At 40.9% G+C, this 14,742-nt stretch overlaps 1 protein-coding gene across 7 annotated transcripts in view; it reads left to right on the forward strand.

Annotated features, from left to right (window-relative positions):
* Window positions 1-14,742, forward strand: part of CDYL2 (chromodomain Y like 2) — a 350,650-nt gene that overhangs the window by 206,683 nt on the left and 129,225 nt on the right. Inside the window, exon 1 of one of the 7 annotated variants that reach the window (XM_084959473.1) lies at window positions 6,515-6,770. The exons of the other annotated variants lie outside the window; for them this stretch is intronic. The gene's annotated coding sequence lies outside the window, so the exon portion shown is untranslated. Of the gene's footprint in view, window positions 1-6,514; window positions 6,771-14,742 lie in introns of those variants that run through there. 7 annotated transcript variants of the gene reach the window in all.

Here is a 14,742-nt window from a genome sequence, read left to right on the forward strand (position 1 = left end):
TTATGTCACTGGATATTACTTCCTTAATTATGTTTCATTGGTTAATATATTGTATTTTTTGGGGGGATATACCTTCAATAATTCTCTTATTTTACTCAAAATGTGTTTTTCCTCCTTAATTCTCAGAGGATTTTTTTCATTTGTATTCTGATTTTCTTCATTTTTTTTTGATGCAGTGACCCATTGCTGACTCCATTTGTTTTGCAAAATAGTTTTATTGTTTTTATAAAACTTTGTACTTTTTAAGTATTATAGAAACTTTAAAAAATTTCATGCCTTTTGCAGTTATTTTATTCTTAAACCCTTCTTTACTTTTCATGGGTACGAATATTCTCAATATCATTGAGAATGCATATTGTATAATATATAAAGCGTCATGAACTGTTTCCTTACTTTCCCTGGGAAATGAGGGATCTGATTGATTCCCCAGTTTAGTCTCCTGAATTTTGTCTATGCAGATATGTCCAATTTTTTTTTTCAGTATCATTATCTATGTTTATGTTTCCAGTATTAGGAGTTGAGCTAAGTTTCTACCAGTAAAAGTATTGGTCCCTGTTCAGATCATTCAGGCTGAGACGAAGGGAGCTAGGAAAAGTTGATACTTCCCATACTTTTTCTTTGCCTTATTAGCAGAAGGAGCTGTAGCAGAAGTGTTGATTTGACCAGAAGCTTTCAGTCCCCACTGAAGGATTCCTTCCTATGTTCTCCAGCCAACTTGGCTGTTCATAGGGTGCCCCTTCTTTTACTCAGCATGCCAAGACGAAGGGATAATGAAACGTACCTTTTACAGTATGAAAATTAGTTGAGAGGCAATGCTTGTTAAGCTTTAGGTTACCTATTTGCACATAGTAAGTGCTCAGTAAATGTTGGCTTTCCCCATTGCTTCCTTCAGCTTATGCTGGGGTTGATGTTTTTCTAGTTTTACCACTAGACCCATTTTAGACCTATTATTTCAATCACATAATGACCTAATTATAACTGATTAGCATGTGTCCTTATTGCTAAATACACCTGATCTTAAAAACGGAAGTACTTCCATTTACCCAGGAAATGTTGAGCCATTGGCTCTGGGCATGGCTGAAGCACATGGGCTGAAGTTAGGGGAGGTTCATTGTAATGGGTGTTTGGTCCTGGTTGATGAAGTCCATCATATTTCAGGCTAAGAGGGCGGGACTAGGAGTGAGCCATCGAAGGCTTTAAAGGAGGGGGCTGGAGACCAGAACAGGCTTTATAAGGAATAGAGTCATATTAATAATGACAGGTGATGTTTATATGCTTACATTCCATTTGCTCCTCTGTGTGCTTTATCTGCATCATCTTTTAAAATTCTCAAGCACCTTTAAAAAAAAAAAAAAAAGCAGACGTTAAAACTAAGGCACCAAGAGGCCAAAAAACTAAGTGAGAAAGCTGATTGATAGAGGAGGCAGGATTTGAACCTTGATTTCATGCTGCTACTTTGCTGACTTTACAATGTAGAGTTGGTACCTACTGCCCATTCTAAACCCCTTCCCCCTCACTCAGCACAAGGCCAGCTTCTCCCAGGCCAGGTATTACTTCAGGATGGACGTGGCTGGTGATGGGCCTTGCCCCAGATCCTCTTTCCATTTGCTTGTTTTGTGTTGTTGGGAGAAGTCCTCAGAGTTAAGCTAGTCCCCAGAGCATCCCTGAAACAACAAGGTAAGTCCTAAGACCACCCCGGTTCCTGGCATGGCCTCTATTTTCTTAATAGTCCCTCGCTCCTCCTGTGGGTCCAGCCTCCACATGTACTTTCTACCCAAAAGTACCTGGGATCTGCAGCCTTTTCCATCTGAATCTGGGCTGGACTTCTCGTGGCCCCACTTCTTATCAAAAATTAGTGTCAGGAATTGAGGTCTGCATATGATGTTGGCCTCACTACTTTATGTCGCTTAGGGGGCTCAAAATAATCTTCTGACTGTGATGAAATTACCTCTGCCTCATTGCACAGTTATATGAAAACGTACTATCAGACCGTAAAGGTAGACAGAATGCTTTGTTTTTTGTTTTTATTTTAATTCTTCTATTTCCAAAAGGAAAGAATAATAACAATGGTTTGTGGACATTCTCTGTTACCAGACTGACACTGCTCATTTGCTCATTTTCTAGTGAGATAAAAACCAGAACTTTAAGAAATCATGTATGCCATATTAATTTAGTTTTTCTTGATATCTAATCAGTATGGAATTAATTTGGGCACCTTATGTGAAGGTCTGAATCCTACTCCAGTGTTATTAACCGGTTGAACCAGCCTCATTTATTTATTTTATTTATTGAACTTCATTCCCCACTGATGGAAATGACTTCTGCAGTGCATATTAAAGACCATTTATGCTGTTACAGGCAAAAGAATGAAACCGGACCATATCTCACACCATACACAGAAGTTAACTAACAATGGTTTAGATAAAGACTTGAATGTAAGACCAGAAACCATAAAATGTGGGCGGTAACTGCCTTGACATTGCTCTTGATGATAGATTTTTTTGGATCTGACTCCAAGGGCAATGGAGTCAGCAAAAATAAACAAATGAGACTACATCAATCTAAAAGAGCTTCTGCACATTGAAAGAAAAACCATCAGCGAAATAAAAAGGCAACCTATGATTGGGAAAAGATATTTGCAAACCTATGTCTAATAGGGGGCTTTTATTCCAAAACATATGAGGGACTCATACCACTCAAAATCAAAAACCCAGTTCAGTTAAAAAATGGGTAGAGGATCTGAATAGACATTTTTTCCAAAGAAGATACACGGATGGTCAGCAGGCACATAAAAAGCTGCTCAGCATCATAAAGATCAGGGAAATGCAAATCAGAACCACAAGGAAGTATTATCTCACATCTGTCAGAATGTCTAGTGAAAAAGACCACCAATAACAAGTGTTGAAGAGGTTGTGGAGAAAGGGAACCCTCATACCTTGTTGGTGGGAATGTAAATTAATGTAGCCACTGTGGAAGGCAGCATGGAGCCTCCTCAAAACAATTAAAATTGCCATATGATCCAGCTATTTTCCTTCTGAGTATTTATCTGAAGAAAACACAAAACACTAATTCAGACAGATCTCTGCCCCTCTGTCTTCATTTGCAGCATCATTTCCAGTAGCCAAGATATGGAAAAACCTAAGTGTCCATTGATGGATGAATGGATAAAGCAGATGTGGCATCTATATCTAGATCTAGTCAATGGAATGTTATTCAGCCATAAAAAAGAATCAAATCCTGCCATTTGCAACAATGTGGCTGGACGTAGAGGATATTATGTATATTATGCTGAGTGAAAGAAGTCTGACAAAGACTAATACCATGTGATTTCACTTATATGTGGAATCTAAAATACAAAACCAACACAATAAAACTAAATAAAATTTATAGATATAGAGAACCGCCATAATATATTGGTGGTTATCCGAGGGGAAGGGGGTTGGGGGGTGGGCGAAAAGGGTGAAGCTGGTCAGTTGTATGGTGATGGGTAGTCACACTGTGATGATCACTTTGTAGTGTGTGCAAATACTGAATTATGATGTTGTACTCCTGAAATTAATGTCATGTTATTTACAGATTTTTTTACCTTAAAAAGGGAGCGTTTATGCTCATACCTCACCACAAGACAAAATGTACACTAGCAAGTTTTTAATCTCTCTGTTCTTTTCTGTAACTCTCGCTCTGCTCTTGTCCCAGCAATATCCACTTTTATTCATTAGAAATATTTTAGTATTGATCATTCTAGCCTGTTTTAATTACTTATCATAAAAGGTTTTGATGCCTTTTTTCCTCTTGGGATGGAGATTGGAATTGCATCAGTTTTCAACTTAATTTGGGGAGATTTTGATACTTTAGTCTCTTTGTTCTTCCTCTCCAAAATAAAACCCCTAGTTCTCTTGTTGAGAATCTTGTTTGAAATTTCTCAGAACCGTTTTGCAGTTGTCTTTATATAGGTCATGTATATTTCATAAGGCCGTTCTTAAGTAGTAGTTAGCTTTTGAGGCCATCATATAATGTTTAAAATCATGTTTAATAGTAGTTGTTGTTGGACTGTCAGAAAGTAAGTGATTTTTATTTATTCATCTTCTACCTAGCCACTTTATTAAAGGCTTATTTTTATCAAATGCTTAAGTTTCACATTATTCTTTTTTAAAAAACATTAAGTCATACCATATTAAAAGACTATTTTTTGTCTTGTCCTTTTCAGTATTTATAGCTCTCTCTCTCTTTTTTTTTTTTACATCTCTGATTTCTCCCCTACTTTCCCTGGGTATCCCATTTCATCTTCAACACCCCTCCGCTATTTCATATCTCCTTCCCTATTTTGTCTTTTCCTCTAGTTCTTAATGCTCTTGGACATACTCTTTATTTCCTTTAAAGAGAAACAACTTATTTATGATGTCTCCGTAGCATATCAGCTCCACTGTATCTCAAGGAAGGGCACCCCGCATCATGCCTCTGCACATATTTGTCGAATGAATGAATTTGCGGTGTTTTGGAACTCTAGATTGTCACTCAGCCTGAGCTCAGAGGTCTGAAACTTTTCAAGTGACTTGGCTTCCCTTCTCTTTTTCTCTCTGTTTTGCCCTTTCTGAATCGAAGAGCCTCCTCTCTGTGGGAGACGATGGAAACAAATTAGTTTTCGAGTAGCTGCAGTTGATTCTCATTATTTGCCTTGCTTGTTAGTCATGGCACTTGTGTTCTTTATCAAGTCCCTGTGAACATGGGATGTGCCAGGGCTTGGCCCCTCCATGCCCATGCGTTCTGCACCCACAGATTCCACCACCTGTGGATAGAAAATATTGGGGTGGATTGGGAGGAATTCCAGCAAGTTCCAAAAAGCAAAACATGAATTTGCCACGTACCAGCAACTACTTACATTGGTGTGAATATTGGAGGTATAACCACAGATGATTTAAAGTAGACAGGAAGTTGTGCCTAGGTTATATGCAAATATATTGGTATCTGGGAGGGCTCCTTGAGCCAAGTCCCGGGCATACAGAGGGATGGCTGTGCTGAACCATTTCCCTGGGGGGCAGGGGGCGGGGAATAAAGGGGTTCGTTCTGGTGAGCCTTGTGTCACGTTTTGGTCAACCGGTCAGTACATAACCTCATCCTATGTGTGTTTCTGTTCAGAGACACCTTATTTTGCATATTATTGATTTGGTCATGCTGAACTCCCAGCCAGCGGCGCTATAAACGCATCCCGGAAGGGTGATCTGGCACCCACGTTTTCTGCATAAGGCCCGTCCCAGTTTTCTCAAGCTTGAGGACTAGGCAGCCCTTCGGTCCTGCACTTGGAGCCATTTTAGACAGCAAAGCCACCGATAAAAAGCAGCAAAATGCGAAGATGTGGCACTAAATTGACCACGAAGGCACACTTCTTTGCAGTATGACAGCTGAGACCAGAAGGCAGTGTGTCCTCTTGTTCAGTCTCAGCTGGGTGTGTGCTAGTTTGATGACTCAGAATTGTCCCCACTCGCTGCCTGTCCTAGAATGGCCACGGAATCCCCTGGGTGTTGGTTTTGGGGTTAGAAATAAATTTAGGAAGGGAGAGCTCGCAAATAGCCTGTGAGTGATGGGGATCAGATGTGGCTTCCTACAGTGTGACGGCAGCAGCTTCTCCAAAGGCGGAGGGTGGTGGCGGCTTTCCTGAGTCAGATTTTGCTATGAGTGACTTGATGGTGTCCAGCAGCTCTTGAGGTCTGGTGTCCCAGCGTCACCTCTCTTTCGGACCAGGGTCACATTCTGCGCCTCTGCCTTTGCCCCATGTCCCCGTGGAGCCCAGGCTCAGCCTTGCAGTCACGCTTTTCCTTAGGGACTGTCTTCTTTCTCTGTCTTGGCATCCTCTGCCCTGGGTGGTCAGAACTTCACTCTGGGGGTGACTTTCTTCTTAGCTCCCCTGGACCGCCGACATCGCCTTTGAATTTCAAAATGTTTTGAATCTGCTTTCCTGAAGTTCGGGTTCTCAATTGGAGGTGCACGTCTAAATCACCTGTGGGGTTTTTTAAGCTGCAGTCCCCCCCGAGCCTCGCCCCAGACCTCCCAAGTCCGCAGGTAAAGGTCGTGTCTAGACATGTTATAAAAGTTCCACAGGTGATTCGGATCTGTGTTGGGGGGGGGTTTGAACACTCCGGTAGTGTTAGATGAACCCAGTAACCAACAAAACCACTGCCATCGACCTTAGGCTCTTTATTAAGCTCTTTGTGTGTGGTCCTCTTACAGACCTTTGCTGTAGATACGGACGCTGATGACCCCACTTCACAGATGAGAAAACAGAAACTCCTAGTGGAGACTCACATAGCTCCTTGACCAAGGACTGGAGCTCTGGTGGCTCCTTAACCACCAGGGGTGTAACCTGGAGCGTGCCCTGGAGGGCTTGTTAAAGCAGGTTAGCAGCCCCACCCTCTGAAGGTCTGATTCTGTAGGTTTGGAGTGGGACCGGAGAATTTGCATTTCTAACAAGCTCTCCCCTGGGCCTTTTTCCTTTTTTGGACTGAGCCATCTCAGTTGTAAAATCTCTTAGGCATGAAGTAAGCTGCGGGGATATATTGCGCAACACGGGGAGTAGAGGCAGTCTTTTACAATAACTATAAATGGAGTATAACCATTAGTAAAAAAGAAAAAAGCATCTACGTGGCGTGGTGCATTTGGCTTCCACAATTTTCACCTGCTGAGTTAATTTGCTTTGTCCCACGGGTGCGTTAACGTCCACAGAGGCATCTGTTCTCAGAGAGTCTTAACCTTTTGAGAGAAAACTTGTCTTTGGGGTGAGTCTGACCTTGGTTTCTGTAATTTTGAGAATGTGGCTCTAGATAACAGCTCACCTCTGAGTCTTCTTGCTTTCCTGTCATTTTTCCTGCATCTGAACGCCTTGGTGTTGTAGTTAGTGATCCATTTAGTGTGTAAGATTTTCGTCCCCCCTCCAATAATAGAGCCTAGGTGAGAAGATGCTTGCAGGGAGTCTGACTCTTTTAACACTGTGTTTTACAAACCAGAGGCAACACACTTCCTCTTAGGAAGCAGGATGCTGTCTTAGGGGCAAATGCTATGAAGTTCTTGCCTAGCTTAGGTTTGCCTTGGCTGCCCCACAGCGGAACACATTCCCAAATTGGCTATTTGCATGAGGGTAGCCTGCTATTTTTAAAGGAGCCATGTAGCAAGCCATCTTTGTAAAGTAAACAGTGGCACTTAATTTATAATTCTAGGTGTTCACTTTTCCTTGAAATGAAATATGCCTTCTGGTTGGAGCACTAATCTCTACACAGAATCTTTGTGCTGCTACAGTTAATTTACCCGCAGACAGTAATTTCTAGTGATTCTAGTAATTCTAGTAATTTCCAAATCATCTGAGTCATTTCTCATAGAATTTAGGACAGGAGCTGAAAGGAAAAAGAAATATAGCTCAAGATTTTTCCACATGTTTCAGGGAATCTTAGAATTCCCCCGATAGTTTCCTGGTCTCAGGGAAACTTGTGTGAGTATGGTTAGACTCGAAGTGGTTGGTGCAATCTCACAGTTTGTTATTGTTCTAAGTTTGCCTGTTAATTTTTTTTTCAGTGCAATTCCTCCCACGAAACTTCACCTCTGTAGTTAAGCATTTGCTTCCAGGTACCATCTTACACTCACAAGTGTGGTCTGTTTTGCCATCTTCAAGAGGAGAGTGGGTTCTGACGCCCTCTTCTTAGCCATGGAGGCAGCAAACACCACCCCAAACCAAAGAGGATAATTTGATTGCCGTTCTTATAACCATCATGACAGAAGTACTCCCTTGTTTATAATGATGATGATTTATTGTTTTTTTCTTGGCCGTCCTTTTAGCATGTTATTTTAAAGTGAGATAGCCTTCCATTGGTATATAGGTCACAACTCGAAACAGTTAAAATCTTTTGGTTAACCTGAGGGTACACATTTGAGGGCAGTTCATATTGAAGGGCTTGCCAAAAAAAATCACATTACTTACAACTAAACTCTCGTTGCTTATTGAACAATTTTGAATACTTATTATACTATGTAATTATATAATGATGTATTTAATTATATAACATGTTATTTGTGTATATTATATATAACGATATAATATATATGTTTATATTTATACATAATTATATTATACTTTCATTCTTATATTTCAAAATTTCTTGACTACACTGGCCCATTGTTCCTCCATATGAATTTATGAAACCAATTTTCCAGCCAAATAAAATCTTAGTGGCTGAGATTATAATGATATTTAATTTATTATTGAGCTTGGGAAGAACTGACTTATTTATAATTGGCCAATTGGCTTATCGCTCTAATTGGTTCAAATCTCATTTACATCTTTCTGTAATTGTTTGCTGTTGTTGTGGATGTGGGTTTTACATATTTCTTGGTACATTTTCCCCTAGGTACTTTGTTCTGTTCAGTTTTGTTTTTGTTGTTGTTGAGAATACATCTCGCTCTGGTATTTTTTTTTTGTATATTAATTTTTAGGGTAAATTGTTGGTTGTTGGTCCTTATTTTGTAGCCTACCATATTATTGACTCTCTATGAGTTATTATAATATCTTGCTTAATTCTACTTTTTTGGGGGGGTTCTTTTTGTCTTTTTAGGGCCGCACCAGCGGTACATGAAGGTTCCCAGGCTAGGGGTGGAATTGGAGCTGCATCCCCCAGCACACACCACAGCCACAGCAACGCAGGATATGAGCCGCATCTGTGACCTACACCATAGCCTCACAGCAACGCCAGATCCTTAACCCAGTGAGCGAGGACAGGGATCGAACCTGCATCCTCATGGATGCTAGTCGGGTTCGCCAACCACTGAGCCACTATGGAAACTCCTAATTCTACATTTTTTGAGTTTAGTTTTGTTTTAAGCAAATAATGGTCAATTTATCTCCTCTCTGAAGATGGAAGCTCTTATTTCTTTTACTTGCTTTGTTTACCAGTATTAATACTAGTTGTGATAGGAGCCTTATCCACGATTTTGGTGGGAATGCCTGTGTTATGTCACCTTAAGTTTGATGTTGGCTGGTGGTTTGAGACTAGCAATGTTCTTCCTAGTTTGCTGTATTTTAAAAACAGGGAACACTGGGAAGTTCCATTGTGGTGCAGCGGGTGAAGGATCTGGCACTGCAGCTGAGGCACAGGCTGCACCTGTGACTCGGGTTCCATTCCTGGCCTGGAAACCTCCACATGCCATGGTCGTGGCCAAAACAAACAAGGAATGACTCTCAGATGCCTTTAAAAATTAATGAGATCGTGTGATTTTTTCACTAATCGATATGATTATATTCATTCATATTATGGGGGGGATAAAATCCTTGCTGATAGAGGTATTTTTTTAAATTATACTAATGGATTTCAAAAATGTCTTATTTAGAATTTTTTCATATATATTCCTAAGTGATACCAGGCTTTGGTTTTAGTTTACATATGAGTGTGTGTGTGTGTGTGTGTGTGTGTGTGCGTGTGTGTGTGCGCGTGAGAGAAAGAGAGAGAGAGAGAGAGACTGATTTTTCTGTCAAGGTCACTAAATGTCATAAAATGAGTGAGGACCTGTTCCTTTTCTTAATGCATCTGTAACATTTTATAAAGCTTCGGTAACCTTTTCAAATTCATCTAGAGCTTTTGCCTAATTTGTTGTTCTTAATTTTAATTTAGTCAGTTGTGTTCATTTTTATTTATCCAGAAAACCCTCTATTTCATTGAGAAATTTCAAATGTAAGTCAAATAATCTCCTGTCATTTTGAATTGCTGCAATATATATTTTTTTATCATTTTTCATTCTTTATTGTGTCTATTTTGGTTTTCTCACTATTTTCTTTAATTAGACTAGGTAGAGGTTTGCCTCTTGGTGGTAGTTTTTGTTTATAGTAGTATTCTTTTTAGAGAACCATCTTTTGAATTCTGCTTTTTAGTTTTTGATGAATTTATTCCTGCTTTTAACCTCATTAATGCCTTGATTCTATTTTTCTTAGGTTTTATTTTTATTTTTTTAACTTGAATTGGGTGGTTGGTGCATTTAGTTTTATTCTTTCTTATTTAAAGCCATTTAATAATTTTCTTATGATGATGGTTTTGACCATATCTCTCCTAGAGTCGTCTATATTATCATTATTGCTATTTTTCAACAAATCTGTAATTTCTTTATCCATTTACTTAATAACTACTGAAGAGAGTTATTTTTCTCAACAGCTAAGGGTTTTGTTTATATGTTTATAATTTCTTTTTTTTTTTCTTTTGCTTTTTAGGGCTGCACTTGTGGCATATGGACGTTCCCAGGCTGCCGTGAAATTGGAGCTATAGCTGCTGGCCTATGCCACATCCACAGCAACGCCAGATTTGAGCCACCTCTATGACCCTACACCACAGCTCACAGCACTGAGGGAGGCCAGGGATCGAACTCGCATCCTCAGGGATACTAGTTGGATTTGTTACTGCTAAGCCACAATGGGAACTCCTAAAATTATTGTTTTAGGATAGGTTTCTAGAAACAGGATTAGCAGGTCAAAGGTGAGACTATGTTCTAGGCTTTTGATAGATACGGCCAGGTTCATTATTGGCTCTTCTGTCCATCAGGGGCAGCCATGCCTCTTCTTGGTTGTAGGTGTTACAGGTCATTCCCCACACGTGTCAGGTCTCCGTAGACAGTGAGGTATCGCAGATGGGCTCCGGTCCCCTGTGACTCCTCCTCTTCCTGTGTGAGGACTCCGGGTGCAGGGGCCCAGGAAGCCCTTCCTCTTCATCCTCATCCAGATGGGAGATGCCCCGACTCCTTGGTAGACTAACAGGTAGGAATTCGAGAGAGGAATTCACAGTGTCCTCCACTCTCCAGGTGCAGGCAGTCTCCGAGCATCCCTGCTGACACTGGCGGAACATCCAGGACACGTCAGGCCTTTTAGACACTCTGCCATCCTAAAACACCTCTGTGCGTTAGACAGAGTGCGAATGAGGGGACCCCGACTCTGAGAGGGGAGCGAGGGCTGGAGCCTGAGCCCCTCACCGGCGCCTCCTCTCACCAGAAGTGCAGGCTGTGTTGCTGGCCAGCTGCCCAAGTTCATCAGTGAAGTTCTGAGGATCCCTCTCCTGGGACGTCATGGGGGGCTTCTCACCCTCTCAGCAGCGTCCCCCTTCCCATCCACAGGAGGGTCTTCTGGGAGCCTGCTGATCTCCCAGTTGTTAATGTTTGGGAGGAAGGAAGGCTGGACCCTATCACACTCCCAGTGGAACTTTAAAAATCTCACCTTAGCAGCTTTCTGCACTCCGTGGAGTCTCCTCCTTGATGGAGGGTTGTTCTCATCTCCATTGTGCAGATAAGGGGAGTGTGTCTTGGTTGAGTGGCCTCAGTCTTAGGAGAAGGTCCTAAGAGCACTTACTTAGGGGAGTAAGTCCTAGTAGAATGACTCGGGTCTCCCCTCGGATGAGCCGTGGGGCCACGTGGGCTGACACTGGGCTGTCCTTTTCTGTAGTGTCCCTCCTGGCCACACGAGGCCACACTTGATGGATCATGATGGATGTGATGTTTTCTCAGACTCTAGCCTATTTTCCAAACCACATCAAGTTCCTCTGCAGAAAATTCTCTAATGGCAGCATCTCATAACTTCTGGGATTGGGGCAGCCTTTGCTCCCGCCTTCATCTCCGTTTGTCCTGAATCCCAGACGCTTGTCCACACAGACCTCAGGAAGCCACGTAGTGTGACTGTTTAATCTTGGGCTCTGCCCGCATGGGGCCTGCAGCCCCTCTTGCCAGGGCCCTCCTGGCTGGGGCACACAAATTGGCAGGGGTTGATTACTGTTTGTGTCTCACCAAGCATTGCGGTCCCCTTTCCTGTGCGCGGGGGTGGCTCTTGGGAACCCGGTGGAGACCAGGATTGTGTGGAGCCTGTAAAATGGGGATAAAAATTTGCTCTTCCCTCAAAGGATTGTTGTGAAGATCAAGCAAGATGACGCATAAGGTGTGCTTCCGTCACCGTCATCCCATTATAATCCCTTCTCCCAGTGCCTCCCACATCTCCTCTTCCCAGAAATCTGATGATTTACCCTGGGTTTTGACAAAGTGGAAAGTGCCTTCGTTTTAGAACTAAGTTCTTTGTCAGAAATATGCACGTATTCTACATATCTTCTCATGATCTACGGACTATTTTTTAAATTTCTTAATTGTGACTTTTGCTCGGCAGATGGTTTTAATTTTAATGAAGTCCCGCTTATCCATCTTGCCTTTTACATTGGTCCTAGTTTAAGGGAACTTCCTACCTGACGGTCTTGAATATGTTCTCCTCTGTTATCTTATGGAATAGTCACTGTTTCACCTTTTGCATTTAGATAGGTGATCATCCGGATTTGATATTTTTGTACATGGTATGAGGTGTCTGTCTGTTGAGGAGGGGGTCAAGATTCTTTTTTTTAAGTTGGGAATCCGTTTCTGGAAAAGGTCCCTTTTTCCTATCACACTGTTCCCTGTGTAATATAACTGATTGGCCATATGTGTGTAGTTCTGTCTCTCTTACTTATTAAAGGCTGATGTACATGCGAGTTTTACTGCTTCCCAAACCTTGAGGGAACTTTGACTCCTTTTGCCCCCACTTCTTCTTTGTTCATGTTGCCATGCCTTTTAATTCTACATTATTTTATTTAAAAAATTGTTCAAAATTAAAAAAATTTTTACTGTAGTTGATTTAGTGTTCTGTCCATTTCTGCTGTGCAGCAAAGTGACCCCATTATACATATAAATACATTCTTTTTCTCATATTATCTTCGTTCATGTTCTATCACAAGTGATGGGCTATAGTGCCCTGTGCTGTTCAGCAGGATCTCATTGTTTTCTACATTATTTTAAAGACCACATGCCGTTGTTATTCATTGAATAGAGTATCCATTAATATTTACTCACATATTTGTACTTTCTTGTAGTTCCAAATTTCAGTATGAAAGACTTTTTCTTCTGCCTGAAGAAGACCTTTTAGTTGGCCAGTATCCGTGGCATGCTCCTGAGACCTGACTGTGTGCATCTTTTCCCAACCCTGCATTCTCTGATGTCACGTCAGTGGCTTAAAATGAGCTGTGGTGGGAGTATCTGCATCCCAGAAATAGAAAACTACAAGTCAGTGTAGTTTGTTACACATGTCCTAGCGCTTCACTGGTTGGTGGCAGATTCGCTCAGCTCCTGTGCATCTAAGTGTCTTTATTTTACTTCACTTTAGAAGGATGTTTCCATAGGATACGAGTGGCATTTATCTTCTCTCAGAAATTCTGTTCTTTTTATCGAGAACTGAGCTGTTGGTTTTATCATTGGTTTTTTTTTTTTTTTTTTAAAGATAATGTGACTTTTTTTTTTCTCCTGTAGCCACGTTTGAGAACTTGTGTTTGGTTTTTCGAAGTTTTACTCCGGTGTTTCTAGATATTTTCTTTTTATTTATTCTGCTTGGAATCTATGACTTGATATTTTCTGTAGTTTTGGGAGATTCTTGGCCATCGTCTCTTCACATAATGCTTCCACACCAATCTTTCTCTCTTCCTCTTTTGGGTTCCTGTTGCACATATTTAGACTTTGCTACCATGTTCATCATGCCTACTGTGTGTTTTATTTGGTTTTGTATTTCTACCAGTATTTGTTCTTTGATTGTCTGGACATTTTCTTTTTTTAATATTTATTAAAAAAATTTTTTTTGGTTATTGCCCCAATACAATTTTTTTCTCCTGTAAAGCATGGTGACCCAGTTACACATACATGTACAGATTCTTTTTTCTCCCATTATCATGCTCCATCATAATTGACTAGACCTAGTTCTCAGTGCTACACAGCAGGATCTCATTGCTAATCCATTCCAAAGGCAATAGTTTGCGTCCATTAACCCCAAGCTCCCAATCCATCCTACTCCCTCCCCCTCCCACTAGGCAACCACAAGTCTGTTCTCCAAGTCCATGATTTTTTTTTTTCCTGTGGAAAGGTTCATTTGCACTGTATATTATATTCCAGATATAAGTGATATCATACGGTACTTGTCTTTCTCTTTCTAACTTACTTCACTCAAGATGAGAGTCTCTAGTTCCATCCATGTTGCTGCAAATGGCATTATTTTGTTCTTTTTTATAGCTGAGTAGTATACCATTGTGTACATATACCACATCTTCCTAATCCATTCGTCTGTTGATAGACATTTGGGTTTTTTCCATGTGTTGGCTATTGTGAATAGAGCTGCAATGAACATGCAGGTGCATGTGTCTTTTTTAAGGAACGTTTTGTCCAGATATCTGCCCAAGAGTGGTATTGCTGCATCATATGGTAGTTCTATGTATATATTTCTAAGGTACCTCCATACTGTTCTCCATAGTGGTTGTACCAGCTTACATTCCCACCACCAGTGCAGGAGGGTTACCTTTTCTCCATACCCTCTCCAGCATGTGTTATTTGTGGACTTATTCATGATGGCCATTCTGACTGGTGTGAGGTGGTATCTCATGGCAGTTTTGATTTGCATTTCTCTAATAATCAGGTATGTTGAGCATTTTTTCATGTGCTTGTTGGCTATCTGTACATCTTCCTTGGAGAAATGTCTATTTAGGTCTTTTGCCCATTTTTCCATTGGGTTGTTGGCTTTTTTGCTGTTGAGTTGTTTAAGTTGCTTGTATATTTTAGAGAGTAAGCCCTTGTCAGTTGCATCCTTTGAAACTATTTTCTCCCATTCTGTAAGTTGTCTTTTGATTTCTTTTTGGTGTTCTTTGCTGTGCAAAAGCTTGTCAGTTTGATTAGGTCCCA

This window comes from Sus scrofa, chromosome 6 (assembly GCF_054392235.1).
Source record: "Sus scrofa isolate SSC_HxYL_T2T_F1_AM1 chromosome 6, Sscrofa_HxYL_maternal_Yorkshire_Landrace_v2.0, whole genome shotgun sequence".
Lineage (NCBI taxonomy): Eukaryota > Metazoa > Chordata > Mammalia > Artiodactyla > Suidae > Sus > Sus scrofa.